Below are 25,550 nucleotides of genomic sequence, written 5' to 3' on the forward strand. Positions count from 1 at the left end.
TTGCTTTTGTTGATGTTCATCTTATATCCTCGTTTCAAGACACTGTCCATTCCGTTCAACTGCTCTTCCAGGTCCTTTGCTGTCTCTGACAGAATTACAATGTCATCGGTGAACCTCAGAGTTTTTATTTCATCTCCATGGATTTTAATTCCTACTCCGAATTTTTCTTTTGTTTCCTTTACTGCTTCCTCAATATACAGATTGAATAACATCGGGGATAGGCTACAACCCTGTCTCACTCCCTTCCCAACCACTGCTTTCCTTTCATCAAATGTAAATCCCTAGATATTACCTTAATACAAGTATTCTGATAAATGGAAATGCGCTTGTGTGCATATATTATTAAAACAGGATGACATTTAACTATCACAAACAATACCGTTAATTAAACACTGTATACGAAATAGATTCATTTGTATTAAATAACGGGCTAAATATTATTACAGAGATGCTAGTTCTAGAAGAACAAAATGAATTCATAACAGCTAGGTCATGTAGCGATAATGTTATGTATATCATGCGCCAAATAATACAGGAAAGAAGAGAATTTAATTTGGCAACCTTTCACAGATTTTCACAGATTTTGAGATAAGCATTTGACACGGTGGACAGAGAGAGTCTGTGGTAAGTAATGTCAAAATGAGAATACCCTAATTACTCAATAAACGGCATCAAGAATCTGTATAACGGGAATTTTATTGTACGCCACACGCCCAGTTACAAAGAGGAAAATGTTTCAACAAAATAAGGTGTGAGACACTTGTGTACTTCATCACCTACTCTTTTCAATATTTGTATACCGAAAATGGAAAGAAATAGAGACAGATGGGACTCCTATACAAAATAATAAATATATTATCATATTATTATATGCTGAAGACATTGTATTAATGGCAAATTCTGAAGATGAACTAAAAAACATCAGTCCATTTTTTAAACTCAATTGCAAAGGATTATCATTTTAACATAGAAGTCAATGAAACTAAGACAATGACATTCCGTGGCAAATAAGAAAGCAATACGAAACACAATTGTAGTCGAAGATCAGATTCTTGAAAATTTTCAGCACTTCAGTATGGTATAGTTTTTACCTACTGCTTTTAACGAAAATGAGGAATTAGGTATTAAATTACGATCACAGTATACGTATCACTGTAAGTAGAATATTAGAAACCAAACGAAGAGCCGGCCGCGGTGGTCTAGCGGTTCTAGGCGCTCAGTCAGGAACCGCGCGACTGCTACGGTCGCAGGTTCGAATCCTGCCTCGGGCATGGACGTGTGTGATGTCCTTAGGTTAGTTAGGTTTAAGTAGTTCTAAGTTCTAGGGGACTGATGACCACAGATGTTAAGTCTCATAGTGCTCAGAGCCATTTGAACCATTTTTTGAACCAAACGAAGAGAAACAAAAATGATATTCTGTAAGGTGATGTCTGCGCCTGTTGCACTGAATAGCAATGAATTCTGATTTACGAAGAGCGAATATTTCAACCAAGGTCAGCCGACTGAAATGAAATCCTTACGAGCAATTAGAGGTTACATTAAGCTGAACAGGCTTCCTGATGGAAACATTAGCCAAGTACAGACTGCAGTGAATGACAAAATAGAATATCTTAAACAAAACTGGAAGGACCATCTGGGAAGAACGGCAGAAACGGGGATTACATTATATACCCATGAGGAAAGAGAGACATGATATGGGCAGTTGAAAGATGGAACGGAGGTCAGTACACATCAATACGCCTAATCTGTGAAAGGCAGAATAAGAAGGACAACAACAACAACAGTACCGGTAAGTGCCTAGTCCTGTTTGAATGTGACCAGGGACAGTTAAATCCAACAATCGTCGAGAAATCATTTATCTACTGTGCCCTTCAGATTCTTATATGCCGTCTTCCTTAAAGAAGATCTCTTGGGAAGCCATGTAAATAGTGGCCGATGATAAATCTTCATGTTTTGATCCCTGTACTTCCTCGCTTTTACTGCGGAAAGTCTACATTACTCTGTCGATTTTCCTCGTAACCATATAAAGCACACAAAACATGGTCGTTGGACGTGGGGTTATTGGAAAAACAACGTTTCTTGCGTCTGTGTCCCTAGTTCCAAGAGCGCAGACGGAGGAGGTGGGGGCTGCGGCCAGAAAATAAGCCCTTCAATCTCAAAGGAAGCGGTTAACCGCCCTGCTGTCGGAAGTGAAGGGCCCTGGGGCCGCTAATACTGGGTAAACAGCGGCTCGCATTACCGCTGATTGCACGCTTCCTTCAAGTCGGGGAAAGAACCGCTGCCTCATTTCGCAGAACTGGGCGCCCGTCTATTAGCGACCTTTATACAGCGGCGAGCCAACCGCTCACTTAATTTTCCTTGACATTTCTTTCTCAGACGAGAAAAAGACTACGCTGGGGTGAGCTTTATCTCGTGTAGTTGGTCACAAATGCGATAAGGAACCACCGGAGTACACGTCAACGATAAACCGTATGTTGATAAGCTTTTATCTCAAAGGTTATTCCTCTAACGGTAAGCAGAAAGCCTTCGATAAACAACTAACACACGTAGGCAAGGATAGTTAGTAAAATTTTGTTACTAAACGAAGTTTGTACCTGGTATTATGTTACTCCTACTGACTGTCTTATGCTTGCACCATAATTTACACTGTCAGTCAGTTTGTTCTCCGACTGGCAGACTTGTTTGACATCCGGAAGCGTATGCACCACCACATCACTGAAGTATGATGGTGCATTGTTGCCGTGCGCTTCCACCAACTTAGGAAGGCTTGTTGCAACGTTTGTGCCCTTCAAATGCAGAAAAGTAACGGGACTCGACTTTATCAGTGGGATGCGCCACTTTGCTTGAGCGCCTATAACGGTGTGCCATGGTACTGTGGTGTGGCGATTGAAATGTTTTTCAAGACTGCACACATGTACACGGTCCAGTCACATTAATGTAAACACCACATATGTTCGACGTCAAAGCGCGATGCCGGCCGTTGTGGCCGAGCGGTTCTAGGCGCTACAGTCTGGAACCGCGCGACCGCTACGGTCGCAGGTTCGAATCCTGCCTCGGGCATGGATGTGTGTGATGTCCATATGTTAGTTAGGTTTAAGTAGTTCTAAGTTCTAGGGGACTGATGTCCTCAGAAGGAAAGTCCCATAGTCCTAAGAGCCCAGGACATTATGGTCAGTTGCTTCATACCGTGTTCGTCATTCTTTGGAATCCGGCAGCGATTTTGTGTGGTATGTGTTCGGTAAGTCTTTGGTAGGTTTCTGGAGGTATGTGGCACCAGATGTCCACCTACAGATCATACAGTTCACATACATTACTGGTCGATGGTTAGTAATCGTACGCTGTGAAACAAAGTCACTTCCACTTTTTTTTAATTTTTAGATAATTTCATGGTTCTCGAAGACTTGCTCCGTCCCCCGGTTTATAAGCGCGATGTGGATATTACGCGCATGCGTGAAGATAGTAATGACAGAATTACCACATTATCGAGTGGGGAGCGCCCTCGCTGGTGGAATTACGGAACTCACGAGGGAATGATCCAGTCCGAGATGTCCAAACATACCCTGGAATTTTTCACATAAAAAGAATACACCAAAAGTGATGCATTGTCAAAATTTTAGCTGCTAAGACGCACTGAAAGTATTTAAAAAATAGTAAAGTTATATTGCCATACGAAGAGCATCTTAGAACAGCGGTTTCTGCAGACCTTCCTGCCGAGCGCATGAACCGGCCAATCAGCAGACGCAGCCGTGACAAGAAAACGTAGCGCTGCGTAGTGTGAAGTACAATGTTGCTGATGTAATTGTGAAAAAAGTGAGTAGCAGAGGAAAGAAAATCAAGGCAATCTATGCAGCTGCATTACAGACGACTTCCATGACCCGAGACTTTAATTTGCTGATAGGAAATATTTTATAACAATTTCTGTAGCAATGTTGTCCGCAGCTCGTGGTTTAGTGGCTAGCGTTGCTGTCTCTGAATTACGGGGTCCCGGGTTCGGTTTCCGGCTGGGTTGGAGATTTTCTCTGCCCGGGGACTGGGTGTTTGCGTTGTCCTCATCATTTCATCATCATCATCCTTCCGGGGTGGTGACAAGAAGGGTATTCGGCACCCATTGAACTAACCACGTCAAATCTACTCATAATCCTGCCGACCGTGTGGCCATGCGGGACAAAGGCACAAGCAAACGAAGAAAGAGTTCCTGTAGCAAAGTTCTTATGATAGTTTTTAAATAATGTATACTTTACTAACAATGAAACACTTCCTTGTTTATTCCTTCTAGTCCTCACAAAAATTAGAAGTGTCTCTTGGGTGGTGAAAATATACATTGTCCTTGCACCAAGCAACACGATAAAAGAAAAATTACTCTATTCTGGTAGTTCACAGTACTTACTTTTTTATGACAAAATTGGGGTGTAGGAAGAAATGGTGGTGGCCGGTGTTCTGTGTATTATGCTGCGTACTAAGGACACGTGACCAAATTCGTAAAACGAGTGACGCAAACTAACAATGCACAACTGTCTGAAGTTTCTATACCAATCCGTGATAAACCTGAAATGAAAAAAGGGCTGTCGGAAATTACGTTGTCCATCAACTTTCCGAAAAAATTGCTACACCATGTAGAAAAATTTCTTTGTCGAGAGACTGAATCACACAATTGGTTCTGGGTGGAATCCACATTATACACTCCTGGAAATGGAAAAAAGAACACATTGACACCGGTGTGTCAGACCCACCATACTTGCTCCGGACACTGCGAGAGGGCTGTACAAGCAATGATCACACGCACGGCACAGCGGACACACCAGGAACCGCGGTGTTGGCCGTCGAATGGCGCTAGCTGCGCAGCATTTGTTCACCGCCGCCGTCAGTGTCAGCCAGTTTGCCGTGGCATACGGAGCTCCATCGCAGTCTTTAACACTGGTAGCATGCCGCGACAGCGTGGACGTGAACCGTATGTGCAGTTGACGGACTTTGAGCGAGGGCGTATAGTGGGCATGCGGGAGGCCGGGTGGACGTACCGCCGAATTGCTCAACACGTGGGGCGTGAGGTCTCCACAGTACATCGATGTTGTCGCCAGTGGTCGGCGGAAGGTGCACGTGCCCGTCGACCTGGGACCGGACCGCAGCGATGCACGGATGCACGCCAAGACCGTAGGATCCTACGCAGTGCCGTAGGGGACCGCACCGCCACTTCCCAGCAAATTAGGGACACTGTTGCTCCTGGGGTATCGGCGAGGACCATTCGCAACCGTCTGCATGAAGCTGGGCTACGGTCCCGCACACCGTTAGGCCGTCTTCCGCTCACGCCCCAACATCGTGCAGCCCGCCTCCAGTGGTGTCGCGACAGGCGTGAATGGAGGGACGAATGGAGACGTGTCGTCTTCAGCGATGAGAGTCGCTTCTGCCTTGGTGCCAATGATGGTCGTATGCGTGTTTGGCGCCGTGCAGGTGAGCGCCACAATCAGGACTGCATACGACCGAGGCACACAGGGCCAACACCCGGCATCATGGTGTGGGGAGCGATCTCCTACACTGGCCGTACACCACTGGTGATCGTCGAGGGGACACTGAATAGTGCACGGTACATCCAAACCGTCATCGAACCCATCGTTCTACCATTCCTAGACCGGCAAGGGAACTTGCTGTTCCAACAGGACAATGCACGTCCGCATGTATCCCGTGCCACCCAACGTGCTCTAGAAGGTGTAAGTCAACTACCCTGGCCAGCAAGATCTCCGGATCTGTCCCCCATTGAGCATGTTTGGGACTGGATGAAGCGTCGTCTCACGCGGTCTGCACGTCCAGCACGAACGCTGGTCCAAATGAGGCGCCAGGTGGAAATGGCATGGCAAGCCGTTCCACAGGACTACATCCAGCATCTCTACGATCGTCTCCATGGGAGAATAGCAGCCTGCATTGCTGCGAAAGGTGGATATACACTATACTAGTGCCGACATTGTGCATGCTCTGTTGCCTGTGTCTATGTGCCTGTGGTTCTGTCAGTGTGATCATGTGATGTATCTGACCCCAGGAATGTGTCAATAAAGTTTCCCCTTCCTGGGACAATGAATTCACGGTGTTCTTATTTCAATTTCCAGGAGTGTATTAACAATCTTTTGGTTATTCTCGTAAGGACAGAGGTATTGTTAAGTCCAGGCCAAGAGTACATTAGCAATGAATTATTTTCTGTAGCTGGTAAGAAGACGTGTCCGGTGTAATATTGAAACTTATTCTCTCCTGTATCTCCAAATTTTCTTATGTCGATTACAAGATTTTTGTAACTAAACAGTCTTTAAAAACTTTTAGTCCTAGTCTACAGAGAGGCTCCTGAAGAAAGAAAGAAAACCGGAGAAACAGCAATCCACTGATAGGTATCATTGGCACTGTTGTATACGAATGTGTCATAGCATTCATCGAATACAAAGTGACTTTTTCGCTCGAAATAACGAAGTGCGGTTTACACGCAGCTCTTGCAGGAAACCTGAGTGATTGGCAATATACATGGAATTTTAGGAGGTAACAAGAAGCTTTGTCTTCACGTCAGCTACGAATTTCTCTATAATATTACCTGTTAATGGCATCTTTTGTACACGTTTAATTGATCTAAAGTTCATAATTCTGCGACTTCCTTTTCTGTTTAGCATTTATGTAACCAGGTCGGAAAAAACTGGAAATCAATATAGTTCATGTCAATTGCAGTTCACAGAGACCAGTTTCCTCGATCTTCCTCGATAACGGTGCATTGTCTCTCATGAGTAGTTTTTCTTTCTGTCAATATAATTTTGGTGTATATCTCGAACTTCGTATAAATCCTTTTTCCATTAACACAATTCATGTTCAGATTTTAAGAAACGAAACCAGATCTGCATACTGCCTATATATTAGCGTTTTCTGCCGACTTCGTTTAGCTAAAAACTTACAGGTTATTCTTTCTCACCGAAGGTGGTTAAGATACATGTTTTTTTTTTTTTTTTGGTTTGGAAGGTACTCGATTTTTGTTCTGGACTTTAATTAGCGAAAAATCACCGTTCGAGCCACAATTCATGTAATCGACTATGTTAATTCCTGTTTCCAGTAATGTTTCGAATGATTGCCCTAGAAATTAACTAATAAATAGCAACACTTTGTTATTCAGGAGAACTAGGTGATTTCGATTGTATATCATATTCTTCACATTTCATATTTGCAATGTTGAAAACTTCCATTGGACTCCATATCACTAGGAAACTCTGGAACAAGCACAAAACCGAGCGAGGCAATCGGCCTTTGGCTGTGGTGAGGCGTACACGCCATGTCTGCGTCTCGTCTGTTGTTCTGCTTGCGAGCGAGTGCGCGTTCGTTTACTTCCGTGTAGCGGAGCGCGACTTCATCGACCATCATGGCGTTGTCTTACCGCCACGCCAAAATTAAATTAACTTCTCCATTAGATGACGAACGACCGAAGGCGTATGAAGCTGAACGTTTCATACGAATGAAATGCTACGGTCGCAGGATCGAATCCTGTCACGGTTATGGCTTTGTCCTTAGGTTATTTAGGTCTAAGTGGTTCTAAGTCTAGGGGACTGATGACTTCAGATGTTAACTCCCATAGTTCTTAGAGCCATTTGAACCATTTGATGACGAGATGCGCGCCGACGTTGTGCGGCTCCACGCTAACGTTTTCAAGTTCCGATACTCTGACGGACATATAGGGACTGTAGTGGTTGATCACGCTGGGGTTGGCCTCCGGACGTTGCGGGTTTTCGAGCTCCCGTTTGAAGCACCGTTGAACTCTGTGGTGGCCGCTTTTAAGGCTTACAGAGACGTCGTCAGTCACGTGGTTTAAACGTGTAAGACGTTCAAAACGTATGATGTCCTCAGTGGCGTCCGTCAGATAAAAACTGAACTACAGAAACACGTGCCTTCAAAAAAATGGTTCAAATGGCTCTGAGCACTATGGGACTCAACTGCTGAGGTCATTAGTCCCCTAGAACTTAGAACTAGTGAAACCTAACTAACCTAAGGACATCACAAACATCCATGCCCGAGGCAGGATTCGAACCTGCGACCGTAGTGGTCTTGCGGTTCCAGACTGCAGCGCCTTTAACCGCACGGCCACTTCGGCCGGCAAACACGTGCCTTCCTACTTGGTTATTGCCTGCTGCAGGCCTGTTGTCATGTACGGTGGCCAGCCGCTCATCTGTTCAGGTTGTGGTCAGGAAGGCCATGTCAATTCTGAATGTCCCCGAAGTCAGCTGGTTCAGACGCCAATCGGAGACGTCGCTCCTCCTGCGGCGCCCACTGTGTTATCTCTGTCTTTCGCGTCTGCGGGGGTGCTGCCTGCTACACCCCCTCTGAATCAGTCGGTACCCCTGTCGGCTCCTCTCATGAGACGACGGACGTTTCGCCTTTCTCTCGTACACCCCTGCCGGAAGCAGTACAAATGAACGACGACTGTCGACAGGCACAAGCTGTCTGTCCCGACCCCATGGTTGTTGTTCATGAAGCTGTACCTACCTCTGCCTTTCTGCCATCTGGCCACAAGTCGGACGATAGCCGCCAGCCATCCGATACGGTACAGCACGTTAGAAAGCAACGGTCTCCAAGGAAACGGAACGCCGTACCCCTCCTGATGACTGCGTCCTCTCGCCCAGACGCCTAACGACGCGACGCCCTTCCATGCCTCCATCTCAAGTCAGCGTCCACCTCTGGACACTGACCTTTCCCCGCCTGCGTCTGATGCGGTTGCCTCCTTTTCTGTGTCTGACGCTACCTGTGGCCGCACCTCTGGTAAGGTTCCACTGAACTTGCCCGGTGACACATTTATCTACTGGGCGGATCACGTCGATGCTGAGGATGGACATTTTGCGGGTGTACAGAACGATGGACCTCTATTGACGGGGTCGGCTCCCTCCCCATCACAGTGATGTGTCCTTCCGTGAGGGCCCTGCAAGGAGTTCCATGTGCTTCCCCCGTGTTTGAATCGCCTTTCCTGCTGGCTATGGCAGCTTTCCAGACTTATGGCATAGTCACGATCAATGTCAGCACTATTCGCGTACGCCACAAACTGGCTTTATTCCATGACATGCTGTATGCCGCGAACGTTGACATAACGCTGTTTCAGGAGGTGCATGTTGCAACTTTCTGTGCTCTCCGTGATTTTACAGCACATGTCTGTCACGCGACGGTATCCTCGCTTATGGAGTTGCTTATCTCCCTGATGCCGAGGTATGGTTCAAATGGCTCTGAGCACTATGGGACTTAACATCTGAGGTCATCAGTCCCCTAGAACTTAGAACTACTTAAACCTAACTAACCTAAGGACATCACACACATCCATGCCCGAGGCAGGATTCGAACCTGCGACCATAGCGGATTGAAGCGCCTAGAACCGCTCGGCCACATCGGCCGGCTGCCGAGGTATGGCTCTCACGTTTAGTGGCGTCAGGATCGTCAATGTCTATGCGCCATCTGGTTCGAGTCAGCGCCGTGAACGTTCCACCTTCTTCTCAGAGACAGTCACGCCTCTCTGCCTGGGTCGGCAGGAGGCATGGTTTCAACTACATCCAGGCACCCAAAGACCAACTACCACGTCACTCTTCATGCACAGCGCTAGCGACAATTCTCCAGCACCTCAGACTAGTGGATTCTTGGGAGCTGTTCATGGCCATCGTCCGGGGTTTACACATTTCACTAGTCATTCTTCCAACCAACTCAATTGTGTTTACATCTCCCGCGATATTGTCAGTGGGTGCAGGCTGCAGAAGTCTGGCTCACTGAGTTCTCTGGCCATCACACGTATATCTGCTCCATCAATCTCTGCCAAGGGTTAGACGTGGCCTTGGACCATGGAAACTGAACACGATCCACCTTACTGCCGGCAGCTCGTCGAACCTGCTCTCTGGAAGTCCTTGATTGGTTGCGGAAGGGAGGTTGCAGTGTCGCGGCGACGGACACAGGAAATCTACTCTACCATTCTCTAGGAATGTACTACGATGCCGTAATCGCCAGAGTGCCAGGCAATAGCGAATCGCACCAAGGCACACCACAAGTCCATCTCTCGCTATCGCCTTGAAGGATCTATGGTCAGGGCTTGCACACAGGATGGGTTAGTTCAAGAGCGCCCATCTATGTATCATGTCAGAGCGGAACGACTCCACCGTCGGAGGAATTTAATTAATGTTATTACGACTGATGAGGGCAGCGTTTTCGTACCCAATGGGATGTCGGGTGTGCTCTCCATGCACATTGTGTTGCGCTGTACTCTGAACAACGTCTCCGCCCTGCCAACATTACGGCGGTATCCATACTCTCCTTTGGCTCGTTTCCCGTGGATGCGACGATGGATCTGATTGCTAACGTCACGGAGGGCGAAGTCCATGATGCTATACAGGCGGGTTCTATGAACACATCGCCTGACCCTGACGGCCTCCCCACATTTCGTCCCCTTATGGGGGCCAAGATGGACAGAAATTTTTCAGGACTTTATGTCACCTTTCGTGCCGATTCCAGTCTGTTTCCTCGATGTTTTCCTCATTCCCATCCACAAGCCTCGGGGATATGCGATTACCACCCCATGACATTAGTCAACAGCGATACAAAGATCTTTATCCAGCTGTCGGCTGCGCTGCTTAAACGGACAGCTCGGTACGTGGTTTCCCCCGATCAAACTTCATTGGGAGGTACCAATAACATCCGCACTACTCTCTGCCGCTATCGGGACATAATCGCTCTTCCTCACGTACGTCGTATGCCTGGACTTTTGGCAGTTCTTGATTTCAGCCAGGCGTTCGATCACGACTTCCTGGAAGGAGTGCTGCGCAATACGGACTACCCTGATACTACCGGTGACATCATAACGCGCCTCCTACGTGGAGCTACGTCTCGTGTACTCTACACAGGCCGTCTTACTCCTCTCATCTCGATCCGTCGACCAGTGCGTCAAGGCTTCCCGCACTATGCGCTGTTGTATGCATTCGCAATAGGACCGTTGCTATGCGGCCTCCGTCAACGCCTCTCTGGGATGTCTCTCGGCAACCGTGTATTCAGCTGCATTGCTTATGCAGACGATCTCGTCATCGTCCTTCGTAGCGGTGCTGAGTTCAGGGAGTCACTGGCATGGGTCACTACCTACGGCGAAGCTTCTGGTAGCAAATCGAGCGCCATGGCTGTAGGTGCGGGACTTCCTGCGGACAGTGCTGCTCCTTTGCTTGTAGCTGATACTCTCCGATGCTTAGGACTCGATTTCGCAAGCTGCCCTCAACTGCCGACGTCTACTTTCCCAACTATGAGTTGGGCTCTTAGATCACCTTGTACGAGCAATCGAACTTCTGCAACGCACACAATACCTAAATGTATATTTGGCGTCACGTATCCCCCAAGTGGCACAGGCACTTCCTATTCTGCCATCCATGGCATGCTAGTGTCATTGGGTTCGTTTCTTTGCCACTGCTTGCTATTCAAGATAAGGTACGAAACACTCACGCTCGCCCGGTGCAGGGGTGGTTTAGGTCTGCATCATGTGCCTGACAGAGCAGTAGCTCTTTTCATTGGCTCTCACATGACGTTGTGGCGCCGTAGTCCTGTGTGTCTTACCAGCCTGTTGCTGGAGGCCCTTACACCACACTCTCTGGCAACACCTATCCAACTTTCGGAAGTCCCGCCGGCCTTCTTTTACTTCCGCCACTGTTTCCTTGAACTGAGCTACGTCCGTGCTATGATACTACCGGCGCAACGTAGGTCGCCGAATGTGGTTCAGGAGAGGCTTTCCCACGTCGACTGGCGTGCCGTTTGGCGATCGGTGTGCGCTCCTTATCTTGACACTGACGTCCAGTCTGCATCGTACGTTACAGTCAATGGCAAGCCAGTATGCTGGTCACGCCTTCACAGGATCCAGCTGGCACACACCCCAGTTGTGTGTCGACTGTGATGTTATGGACATAGACGAGCACCGCCTGGTGTGCAGATCGGCGAGAGATGTCTGGTTCTTGGTGTGACAGGTGTTGTCCCCAATTACGCGTACAATCCTCATCAGGTACCTACTCAACTGCTCCTCTTTCTGGACGTGGGATACTTCCCTCAAGCAAAGACGAATTCTGTGAGGTGGATTTGTGGACATGCAGCAGACAACTTGTTTGCTGATGGTGAGAATTGTACCCTTGGCTTTCGGCAGCTCCTTAATGAACACCACTGTGCAGTTGTATAAAAATACAGACAATTTTTTTTCCAATTTCCTCTGCAGTGTCTTCCTTAACCCACCCCAGAGCCGGGGGTAACATTAAGAGTTGATCCCCACCTCTTCCACACTTAGAACTGACATATTCACTGCTAATCGGAATGCTCATTATTAGTCTGACTTCTTGCTGCGCCATCCTCCTTGGGTGACGCCGGTTTCCTGATATTCTCGTTGGTGTTAATGACAAAAATAAATAAATGAAAATAAAAAGAACGAAAATAAAAATAAATGAAGAAGTTGTGTTGCTTATAGAAACCTAAATACTTTTGTAGACCTCATCCTGTTACGTATCAAATTAATGCAGTTGAGTTAAAAAATGTGCAGATTTAAGTGCTCAGAATTCCAGTGTTCAGTTTTAACACACAGCGATTTTCATTTAACATCTACTCCACTTGGCTCCTGGAAGGTGGGAACAGGATATCGTGGCGAGGCCTCGGGTTGCGACCTCTGCCCACTTTGCTCCCAAGACCTCCCTTTGGATGCCAGGAAGGAATAAAAAAAAGAGAGGTGGCTCAGTGGTTAGCGCACTGGACTCGCATTCGGGAGAACGACGGTTCAGACCCACCTCCGGCCATCCTGTCTTAGGTTTTCCGTGATTTCCCTAAATCGCTTCAGGGAAATGCCGGGAGGGTTCCTTTGAAAGGGCACAGACGACTTACTTCCCCATGCTTCCCTAATCCGATGGAACAAATGAACTCGCTGTTTGGTCCCCTCCTCCTAATCAATCAAGCAAGCACGACCACATATGCTATTAGCAGGCATATACAAAGAAATCCCAAAGAAAATTAATTCAGCTTCATCTTCATTGTTTAATCTCCATCGGCGTACTCGAAGTAAATAAATACCGACGTCCGTAATTTTATTAATTACTTTATTTAAATACTAAGGATATGGAAAGCCCACATCTACAGAGTTTTAGAAACCTACAGAAGCCAGATGAAATTAGTGATCTCTATAATAGTACAGAAGCTTATATGATTTATCTAGTTGTTGAGTTAGAAGATGGTGACAGTGAGGCACCGAAACTGGTAGTCAAATAAAATAATTAATAAGGTTACGGCTCTCGGTATTTATTTCTTCACGTCTTTGACCAGCCGCAGTTCCATTCCAATCACACAAGATCGAACTACAGAATGGGAGTACTCTGTCATCTACGTTTAGAGCAAATCGCGGACTGATGCTATCACAGTCCATCGTACTTTCTATCGTTCGTATTTCCACATAATGATAGGATTTTTCCGTGGACTAAACTGTTTTATTGTACTCCCTTGAACGCCTAATGGAGATGCAATGTTAACCAAGACTTGATGGGTTGTAAAAAATGAGTGTAGCATCGATGTTCGGTTCAGAGTTCTTCTACGGTGTGCGTATCTAAACAATGTTACACTGACACCGCATTTTGTAAATTTCAGCCTTCGGCAAAGCATATCGTGTTTCAGCGATCCCAGAAGGACACGAAAAACCACCTTCACCTGAAATTTCCGGACGATTCTGGCTATCCTGAACGAAATATTGTCAATAAAGAAAAGAAGAGTTAAATTTTGTCACCGACCTCTTCTCTGTATCAACTTCCTGATTTGTGTCAGTAAGTGACACTTATTTGTTAGTTTGAACACTGTCTTCAGGGGGCGAATACTGTAGGCCAACTATCAGGACCCGAGACTGTATGAGCTCTGTGTACAAGTGCTTTAAGCGCCGTCTTAGTTTGCGAGGGGTGAAGACAAATCGACGAGTGTAAATACAAACTAGTATGAGTGGGCGTGCGATAAACTGAAAGCTCTAGAGAGCCATCAATCTTACGTCGAAGCAATACTTCCAGGAAAAGCAGGCAGCCACCTCTCTCCATCTCCAAGTCTAAAATTATTCGGCATATATTTACCAGCCTGTATAGAAGTAGTATGGACGAGGACAGGCGGCAAGGAACGGCGGCGCGAGGAGAGGGCTCCCGTGAGGCTCGGGAGGGGCGAGCGGTCGGAACGAGACGGGCCGCGGCCAGGGTTATCGCGTTTCCGGGTCGCCGGCACAAAGCGGCGCCCACAATGGCAGCCGGCATCTGGCTAATCTGGCTAGCTGCCGCCTCTGCTGCTGCTGCTGCCGGGCAGGAACCAGACCGCGGTGAGCAGCCGCTCCGAGCCCCAGACCAGCCATCACTCATCGCCGCCCGGGTCTGCTCACCCGCATTACTTCCCTGCTCACCTGCCCGCCTGCCTCTGCAGTCCAGGGGACTCGGCAACGGGTCACTCCAGCGGCTCTTCCTAGCGTCTTTGCAAACGAGGGACAGTGGTATTTCTGGTAGAGAAGAAAATTGCCAAGCGCAACTTCCCAGTACCCAATGTCTTCGTCATTTAGTTTCATCTCGAAAAACGAAGATTAAGTAATTATTTTTTCGATTATTTGTAGAAATGTAAGATGTGTTCGTTGCTGGGAAACATTCGATCGTTTTGCGATTTTTAAATCATTAATGTTGCACCCTACTGCAGTCCATCGTCGCTGTTATTGCCATTCAGATATTTGCTTTCTATTGAGTGTCAATAAGTAGATTTTAGTTCAGTTTCTCGTCCGTGTTAATGAGTAGGCGTTTTCTTAATAGTGAAGTTGTGTCTGGATCAGGACATCGTAACGCTCACTGACGAGACAGTGGAAGAAATCGTATGACTGAATAATAAGCAGTCCTCAAGAAAAATTCATTGTGACGCACAGTATCCGAAAGAATGATTCATATTATGAAACTATATTAATTAAATAAGCTCAAAGTATATTAACAAATGCTGACAAATACCAAGTATTTCTTGCAAAATGTGCTTCCGAGTGTTCAAAAAGTCTCTCCGCAGTGCCGTATGATTGTTATCCGCGTGTGCCGTATGCCGGAGTGAATATACCGAAATGAAACTCAGTGAATTACAAGTTATTAATTTATTGAATATTCATTTTTACTTACAAATTTTCACATTAAATCTTGAAAGTGTCCCAACTGTTGCTGAATACACAATTCAATTCGTTTAATCATGTTTCCAAACACAAGCTGTAACATTTCTTCTGTAACAGAAGCATTGAAAGTGGATATTGCAGTTTTCAATTCATCGATGGATTTTGGACGGTTTTTATAGACAGTTGCTTTCGCTGCACCCCAGAAGAAAAATTCAGGTGGTGTTAGGTCAGGCGATCGTGGAGACCAAAGTCCCTGTGAAATTATGCGATCACCAAAAACGTCAGCAAGCAGTGACATTAAAACGCGAGCTGTATGCTCGGTTGCACCATCTCATTAAAAATAACCATTCAGTATTTCACTTAGCACAAGTTCTCCTATGAATGGGTACACAATATCACTGCAGTATCGACGTGCGATTTTTGTTTCGTTGAAAATTACGGGACCGACAATCCGACGTCTAGAAATTGCAATCCAAACTCCTATTTTCACAGAATGAAGTGATACCTCATGAATAGATAATGGATTTGCAGTACTCCACATATGAGAATTTTGCGAGTTCATGTTCCCGGATACATGGAAGCACGCCTTATCAGTGAAAAATGTTTCATTAAGAATATCCCTTCCATTTTGTTGAACGAAATTTTTGAACCATTGACAACAATGCAGTCCCTTACCATGATCAGCATTTTTCAGTTCTTGCACGACTGTCACGTTGTATGGGAAAAGATCTATTTTTTTCCTTACAGCTGTGTGGGCCGTTACGATACTAACATCGATTTCCTGTGCGAGTTTTCTTACTGAGTTGTTCGGACTCGTGGACATTTTATCGGAAATATCGATTAGTTTATCCTCAGACAAAACGCTAGGACGACCACTTCTCGGTGCATCTGTCACTGAATCCTACTTCGAAATTTGTTTATCAAATCTCGCACAGTACCGCGATGTGGGAGTGTTATCTCCGAGAAAACTGAATTAAATGTTTGACGAACTGAAACTGTGTATTTACAGCCAGCTTTGAACACTTGTTCGACTAAAAACACACGTTCTTCAATGGTTAGCATTTTAACAGTGACAAAAACGAAGTAAACGAACAAAGGAACTAAACTTAAACGTTCACGTCAACACGTAACGACACTCACCAACGATACTACTGACTCTGGCTGAGATAAACGAAACAGTGGAATGTTGGGAGAGTTTACTTGAAGAGAAGTAACCCAGGCAGGCGAACAATCATACAGCACACGCGGCTAACGATCATACGGCACTGCGGAGAGACTTTGAACACCCCGTACTTAAAACAAGTGATTGTCACCAATATTTACAATAATTATAACAATAATCATAACAACAAATACAACAACTTCAATTGGAAAGACCACATAGGAAACGTTGTGGGGAAGACGAGCCAAAGCCTGCGCTTTATTGGCAGAACAGTTAGAAGATGCAACAGATCTACTGAAGAGACAGCATATACTACGCTTGTCTGTCTTCTTTTGGACAATCATTGTGCGATGTGGGATCCTTACCAGATTGCACTAACAGAGTACATCAAGCAAGTTCAATGAAGGGCAGCACATTTTGAATTACCGAGAATTAGGAGAGGAAGTGTCACAGACATGATACAGGATTTAGGGTGGACATCATTAAAACATAGGCGTTGCTCTTTGCGGTTGGATATTCTCACACAATTTTAATCATCAACTTTCTCCTTCGAATGCAAAAATATTTTATTGACGCCGACCTTCATAGGGCAAAACCATCATCATAATAAAATAAGGGAAATCAGAGCTCCACGGAAATATAAAGGTGTTCGGTTTTTTTCAACGCGCTTTCCGATAATCAAATGATAGAGAATGATTGTGAAAGTGGTACGATGAACCCTCTGCCTGGCACTTAAGTGTGATTTGCAATGTATCCATGTAGATGCAGATGTAGATATCTTATATGCTTTCTGTTCACGCCACCTCAGCATGTACCTAAATAGAATTATTGATGATGGGTGCAACCTAGTGAGAAGAGAGCGACATCCTTCAATATATTTAAATAAAAAGTAATTTTTCATTTATTTAAACATAACTTTATGATATGGGAACAGTTTAAAATATAAATGGAAGTACCACTTCAAACAGCCAAGATCACTATTGTAAAGTATTTATCGTCATGACTCGTTTTAGCAAACTACGTTGCCATCATCAGACCTGTGAATCATAGATCAACATCTTCACGCATACAGGGATTAGATGTAAAGGAGCGTAACACACTTTTACATAAACATGGACTGTACCATAGAATATAATATACCTTCTGCAGTACATTTCAATTAATTTGGTTAAATGCATCTTTTATCATGTCACATCATAGAACGATATTTCCTGAATATGAGAACAATATTATGTCAGCAAGTCAAGAATAAAATCACATTACATACAACTGCGTACAAATTGTACTGATTATACAAGCTCATGTCTATACATGAGCATAATGAAGACTAAGATCCTCAGGTAAACATCATAGACATCACAACCAGCAATCAGGTGGAGCTGTGGTAGTAGTTACAATCCAAAGGTATGAAGACAAACCAACGATGCATGTACGTTTGACTGCAGATATACAATAATAAATAATCCAAATCAGAGCACGTTTCACTAATTTTGTTGTAATAACCATAGATAATATCATATAAAATTTAAAACCACCTTAAAAAACATAACAGGAAGCACTGTACCTTCAATACTCCATCAGTAGCTTCGTGCACCACAACCACAACAACAGTTTTAATAGCAAAAGAACGGTAAGCATTGGTTGTTGAAGTAGAAATATTCATGACAGTTGCAAATCGATTTCGTTCACTGCATGACCATCATCAGTGCTTCGCATAAAACAAGAAGAAAATCAGACCGCACTATGAGATGCTACGTCTGCCCAAATACACAACTAAGAATGTACTTAAAAGATCGTTTGCATCAACATACCTAGTATTAAAGCCCTGTGAAGTTATAAATATAAGCAGTACTGCAATATCTACATTTGTCAATAAACAGTACTTGTCAGACTACGGGTACAAATTCAACTGGGTTAATTGCTTACAGGAGTCTACAAGCCATGCTCATTGCCAAACTTGGACGCAACAGCGCGCTCTTTAATGATCATTATTACAAAGTGTTTTGTTAGTAAAAATAGAAGTCGTAATAAAATGTAGTATCTAATCCACGAACACCACTAGAATATTAAACGTAAAATCTGTAGGATTAATAATAAAATAAAAAAACTAACAGTGGTCACGCCCTCTGGCATGGGTTTTAAAAACCATTTCCCAACGTACGTGGTGCAGTATGAACCATACTAGAACATACCCATAAGTTAACACACCAATGAAATAATTCCAGGTAAAGCAAAAGAATTGGGGTATACTGTTACGTTCTTTGACATTGCCTCATACAATTCGAACTGTATACATGACTGACAATGTTTAAAAAGCAGTGTAAGCATAAAAATACACAACACTGAGAAACAATTTTAAAAGTTACAATATATATACACCGATTTTCTCTCCCTCTATATTGCGCTCCAGAAATCGCTACGATTTCTCCAAATCCACCTCAGTCAGTTTACCTCCTAGTGTAACCAATGGCTCCTTAAGATTGGGTTCCCGGGTTCGATTCCCGGCGGGGTCAGGGATTTTCTCTGCCTCGTGATGGCTGGGTGTTGTGTGTTGTCCTTAGGTTAGTTAGGTTTAGGTAGTTCTAAGTTCTAGGGGACTGATGACCATAGATGTTAAGTCCCATAGTGCTCAGAGCCATTTGAACCATTTTGCTCCTTAAGATTAACTCCTCCAAAACCCAGGCAATAATTAAAGTACGCACTACCCGCACCTTCCATCTCCAAGACCTCTACTTCACCATTTACGACCGTCCCAACCAGCTAACTAAAACACTAAAATACCTTGGACTAACCTTCGTCTGACATTTAATGTGGAAGCCTCACCTACTAACCATCCAAGAGAAAGCCAACAATAGATTAAAACTACTAACCATCTGAACGTGGGGACTGCATCCATCCTCCATCCTTCAATTGTACAAATCCCTGATCTGCCCCATCCTTTGCCATGAAAATGCTGTATGGATCTCCGCCCCTCCAAAGTTCTACAAGTCCGTCCAGATCCTCAAACGCCATGTTGTCTACCTCACATTCCGCATCTGTTTACCATCCCCCACAGAGATCCTTGACCACCACATCAACTCCCACCTCACTCACACTGAACAACTCCAAATACCCTACACCACCCATAAACTCGAGTCCAACAATCCTTCTGTGTTATCTCTCCTTTCCAATTCTAGTGTGCTGCCGTGCCTCTACATACACATCGCACTAGCAATTCACATGCACACCCTCCACATCCTTTCCCCAAGAAATTTCAACCATCTCCTTCTCCTGGACCATGAACTCCAAATCCATCCTACCCTATCCAACACCCCCACCCCTTCAGAGCTCACTCCTCCTCCTCTCCCCCTCACCACATCTCATCATTTTACTCTATCCTGCCAGTCCCCACCCTCTTTTACTCTCCAACGAACAGCTCCCAATACCAGTTGCCACTCTCTAGCTGAACCCCACAGCCACCCTTGTCTTGTCGCCACCTCTTCCCAGTCCACTCTCCTCATCACCATCACTCCCCTATCTCCCTCAATACCCACCATTCTTTGCATCCACAATCCACCGTCACAGGGCAGGTCCTCTTCCAGTTATACTCAAAGTGCATGTGCTCCGTTTTTAATAGCCTGTATATCTTCTGACGTGTTCTGTGTTTTTCCAATGGTTTTTCAAGTGTCTAGTGTTTAAGTTTTTCTAAAATGTTTTAACTGTGCTGTCTGTCCACATTTTATCGCTGTTTTTAAACAGTTCATGAAGGCGGCACTATATTATTTATAATTTCTCCCATTCATATTACACTTTCAATTATTTTAAATTCATGGTACAAGTGTCTTCTTGGTTTTCTTTGTTTTGTTTTAGCATTTAAGTCACTGTTAAGTTCTACTGGCTTAAGAGTGCGGGTTATTTGTACCGCTGCCAGCCCCCCCCCCCCCCTCTAGTCTGTCCTACATGGGAAGAAGGGGTATGAAATAACAATGAAGAAAACACCTTCTTGCTCTCTGCTGGACTGATGGGCATCACTTTTCTTTGTCGGCACCAGTAGTGATACGAAGTGCCTTTCATTAATGTCTGCTTGTTAAGCATCACATATTCGGCCGAATTTTTGCTACAAAATATTTCCAACTCCTCAATAAGATCGAGATATTTTCCTTTTTCATCCATGTGCAATAGTTTCAGTCGTGATCTCAGATGAGGAGGGCATTGCCGGCAGCAATCAAGTGTGGCGTAAAATTAAGTTTATCTGTTATATCCCTATCATTCTAGCACGTGGCATTTGATAGAAGATATATATCAGATAAATATAATTTTCGCAGGATATTTGATTGATACTGACCATGCCCACTCTGATATCATAGTTAAAATTGTTGCACATGGGTGCAAAAGAGAGATATCTCGATCTTCCTGAAGAGATACAGTTCCTCTTGTATCATGCCACGGCAGGAGAACACCGTGTGAGAACGAAGTCTGCTTGGAAGGACTGTACACAGTTACTCTTTGTTTTCTTTTATGTTTAGATAAGAAACGTTTCATAACAGCAAACTGTAATGTTGTATTGTAGACTGTGAATCAGTTATAGTACAAAGGGAGTAATCATTGTTCAAATTAAAACGCCAAGAGCGCGTTATGGCAGTAAATTATGTCAATGTTAATTCACCTAAATATGAATTTGAGAATTTTCTATGCTGGTTTTCAAAAAGTTTTAGATGCGTCGTATGTATATATTTACATCAACAAGGTCTCTCCTGAGTCATTTCAAAATACATGAGTGTCAAGGCTATTGCCAATAGACGCAAGTACAGTCACTCTACCTAAATATCAATAATGACGAATTTGTAATTTGGTACTTAAAAGCTTTCACAAGATTTTGTGTACCTCTATACCTACATTGTATCTTAAATATTTTCTGTCACATATCCAGCTGGAACTGTATAAGCATAAAAAGGTAATGTCCAAGGTGATATCAGTGTGCTCCATTTCTTTTGGTTTAGCTTGAATTATTTCAAGGTTATGTTAATATAATGGTTGCAATACTTTTTTTGTTCTATAATGCTTCATGCTACAGTATGTACATTATGACATGGTTCCTGAAGATCACGCTAGACAGCGTGAGCACTGGCATTTGTTGTTGTTTTTTTTAATTTTACTATTCATCCTACAGATGTTACCTTCAATGCTCTTGTTGTGTGTTTGGATTAGATACTATATGTAGTTATATCTGCTAATTTATTAAGAAAAGACTTTTTAATGATAATTAAAGATGACTCTGTTGCGTCCGACTTTGGCAATGAGCACAACTGCGCAGATACCTACAAGCAGCTAGCCCAGTTGCATTTGTACTTTTAGTCTGACAAATATTGTTCATTGCTAGGTGCAGATATTTCCATTTCACTGCTTGTATTTATAACTCCACATAGCTTTAATACCAGGTACGTTGATGCACACTATCTCTTCGGTATGCTCTTACTTATTTAATTCGGCAGGTGTAGTACGTTACAGTGCAGTCTGATTATTTTGTTCTTGTTGTATCTACAACACTGACGTTCATCACGAGGTCACTGGGATCGATACACAACAGTAACAGAGATTTCTACTCCAGCACCCAATGCTGACCCTCCTTTTTATGTTAAAAATAAACATCCTATACAATACAGTCATAATAGCTACACAAATTGCGTCATGTAGCTTGCAGTACAAAATTCACACTATGTTAAGTTATCGACTTGTAGCTTGAGGTTTAGGTACTAGCGTAGTGATTGAGGTCTAAGGGTGAAATAGTAACTGACAGGGACAAACGGAATGAACAGTGTAGTTCCAAAATTTGTCATGTCGTAATGTTTAATATTTCACAGTTTGTTTTTGGTTTTTATCAATTTACAAAATGTGTGAAAATAGTAAACATTATTTCACGCTTAGATCTCGATCACTATACTATTACCTAAACCTCGAGCTGCGAGTTTATACTTTAGTGTTGTGTGTATTGTGTATAGCAAGCAACATGGCCCTATTTGAATAGTTGTTGCGACTATATTGTACAGAAAGTTTATTTTTATTGTTTAACAGCAAGGTGCAGAACGACGCTATTTATTCCTGTGGTCCTGTCATCTGTGTCTTACACACAAGGACCTCGAGCATCATGCTAGTATCTAAATCTGGAGCAGAGTGTTGGTAGCGTAAATATTGTGATTGTACTAAGACAGGCTGGCTGGCTTGGAGCACTATGCGACTTAACTTCTGAGGTCATCAGTCTCCTTGAACTTAGAACTAATTAAACCTAACTAACCTAAGGACATCACACACATCCATGCCCGAGGCAGGATTCGAACCTGCGACCGGAGCGGTCGCTCGGCTCCAGACTGTAGCGCCTAGAACCGCACGGCCACTCCGGCCGGCTACATAGAGAGGTACGTGATTTCACTGTATGGTTTCTGTGCTTGTAATGAGACTTTTGTGGTAGTTATGAGCGGAACACTTGATGTTCCCTTTGGAATTCCTTCATGTTTGCTTACCTACACCAAAGTACCGAACAATAGTGTACAATTGTCGAGGATTTATGCTGCCTGCATTTCATGAGATGTGGTAAACATCAGGTTGAGCATAATTCGGAACCAAAACTTAATAATAAAAAAGTGCTGATGACTTACCTGAAGAAGGGTCGTGTGAGAAAAAGCGGAAAAGTCCCATTACACAAAGTGCAAGAGTTTTATTAAGGTTACCTGAAAAAACGATTTTGACTGATAAAGAATCAAATGATCTACGCATGGCTGATGTGTCCCTTACTTCGGTTATATCACACGAAACTCTCACCAGGCATACCATTAATCAGTTTTATTTGCAACATAAGGAATAACTTCACAGATTTAGTATTAACACATTACTTCTGAAGAAAAAGGAATAGAATGAAACTAAAACACAATAGCAAGTCCTCTCCACCCGGCAGTGTCCCGTTGACAAAGTCCCATTCCACGATGACGGCGAAGGGTAGATGAGTTGTGGCACACCGTCTTCCCGGCGCCTTGCCACGGTTCGCGCGGCTTCCCCCGTCGGAAGTTCGAGTCCTACCTCGGGCGTGGGTGTGTGTGTTGTTCTTAGCGTAAGTTAGTTTAAGTTAGATGAAGTAGTGAGTAGACCTAGAAACCGATGACCTCAGCAGTGTGGTACCATAATACCTTACCCCAAATTTCCGATTTCCACCGCCTTCCCGATACAGCTGGCTGCGCTGGAACGGCCGGCTGCCAACGCGACGGGGGCCTAAATAGTTCTCTGGAGAAGTGACACTTCTATGTAATTGACTCAAACTTAGTTTCAGCCCAAGGAGGAAATGTTCGGCATGCGGGCGTTGATCGAGGCTGCGCGTAACTTGGAGCTGCTGCCAGCCAGACCACGGAGTGCCGTCTTCTCTTGACGTGCTATTGAGGTGGCTGGTTTGAATTTCCGCCTCGCACGGACGAGAGTACCGCCGCCTTCGTACGCCTACACCATCAGCGGTGGGGTGAGTGGACTGCTGTGGCGTGTTGTGGGGTTGTGAACCATTGAGGGCTACGGCGTGACGAAGCGTCTCCGTCGATTCTAGGTCCCCGGTTCAATACACAGTCCTCAATACACACACCTCGGCCTTGATATAAGTTGTGCGAGCAGCGGTTTGGCGCCTATTTCACTTGTCGCCACAGCAATGGTGACTTCACGACTGTCCAAACTTTGGAGCAAAGTTTGTGTCTGACATTTGCTAATGAACACTGCTCTAGAGTTATATTAAATTTCCACAGAATTATCCTTTCGTTAAATACTCTTCGATAAGAAGTACATAATAATGTTTAATTCATCAATGCACTGTCTTATTCTTTCTAAGAATAAAACAGTATTAAACTTCTTATCAGTACTGTCATCTTGACGCGAGATTAGACGTCTTCTACCTGTACAGGGGATTTACCTTTTAAAACTGGCAAATTAATTATGATTGAATTAAAACAAAAAATTTTGACAACTACCTACCTGCAAAAAGGCCATTCTATTAATATCCAAAACTGCCCGCCGGAGTGGCCGAACGTTACTAGGCGCTACAGTCTGGAACTGCGCGACCACTACGGTCGCAGGTTCGAATCCTGCCTCGGGCATGGATGTCTTTGACGTCCTTAGGTTAGTTAAGTTTAAGTAGTTCTAAGTTCTAGGTGACTGATGACCTGAGACGTGAAGTCCCATAGTGCTCAGAGCCATTTGAACTATTTTTCTTTTATTAATATCCAAAACTAAATTTCTAAAGGCTGATTAATCTGTAACATCGTCAACTTGTCCTTGTCTCCTCTAATTGTTACTGGAACAAGTTAGGATCACCTTCGCTTTGCTCATAACAGTGAGCAGTTTGGGCCAGGTGCAGATATACTTCAATAAAAACAAAGAAACTTAATACTAGTACGACAAGTATGAAATTACGACAAGATAAACAATAATAAGGCCATAATGCGTACATTGGACACATCGGGAAGAATTGACATTGAAATGGGAACAGCAGGTAAGTAAAAGACAACGACTGAAGAGACTGGAAACATAAAGACAAGATCAAAAATGCTTGAAGAGCTTCAGGTGAACTTAACTGGGGTTCCAGAACTAGGCTTCCAATGCATCCAGAATGCTTAGAACCAGCATTTATTATCCATTTTGCCTTATGACTGTGAGATGCGGAGTTTTCAAGCAAATCGATTCCAAACCAGTTGTTTTCTCCTGTACCAATGCTGAGGCACATATAGGGCAGTAGACAAGGTAAGAAAGCAAAACGACCGAGAAACAAACTAAACAGAAAAACATACTTATCACTATGATGAGAATAATATACAGGTGGACAGCTCTCGTGGTCAGGGAAACGTATAGTAGATCTACAGTGTGCATGGAAAACGACTTTCCAGCTTCGAAAATTCATATAAACTTATTCATACTTATACGCATTAAAGACCTAATCATGGCGTTGTTTTGTAGGAAGAAAGATCAGTTTTGAGACGCGTAGTACGCCAGTACGAATCACATCATCGCAAGTACGATCGGCATATATATGTGTCATTTAACTGGTCTAAAGGGTGATAGCCTTGTTTTGAGTTGAAGAATCAAAGTCTGCGACAACTGTGAAACTAAATTTTCACACTCATTACGGTCAATTAACTCTAAGTTGACTAACAATTTATGAGTGTGGATATTTTTAGCATGATGCATTAGTGAGCAACTGTAATATATAATTATATTAAATTTCAGCCCCCAGTTGCATAAGCAAAT

Source organism: Schistocerca americana, chromosome 5 (assembly GCF_021461395.2).
Source record: "Schistocerca americana isolate TAMUIC-IGC-003095 chromosome 5, iqSchAmer2.1, whole genome shotgun sequence".
Lineage (NCBI taxonomy): Eukaryota > Metazoa > Arthropoda > Insecta > Orthoptera > Acrididae > Schistocerca > Schistocerca americana.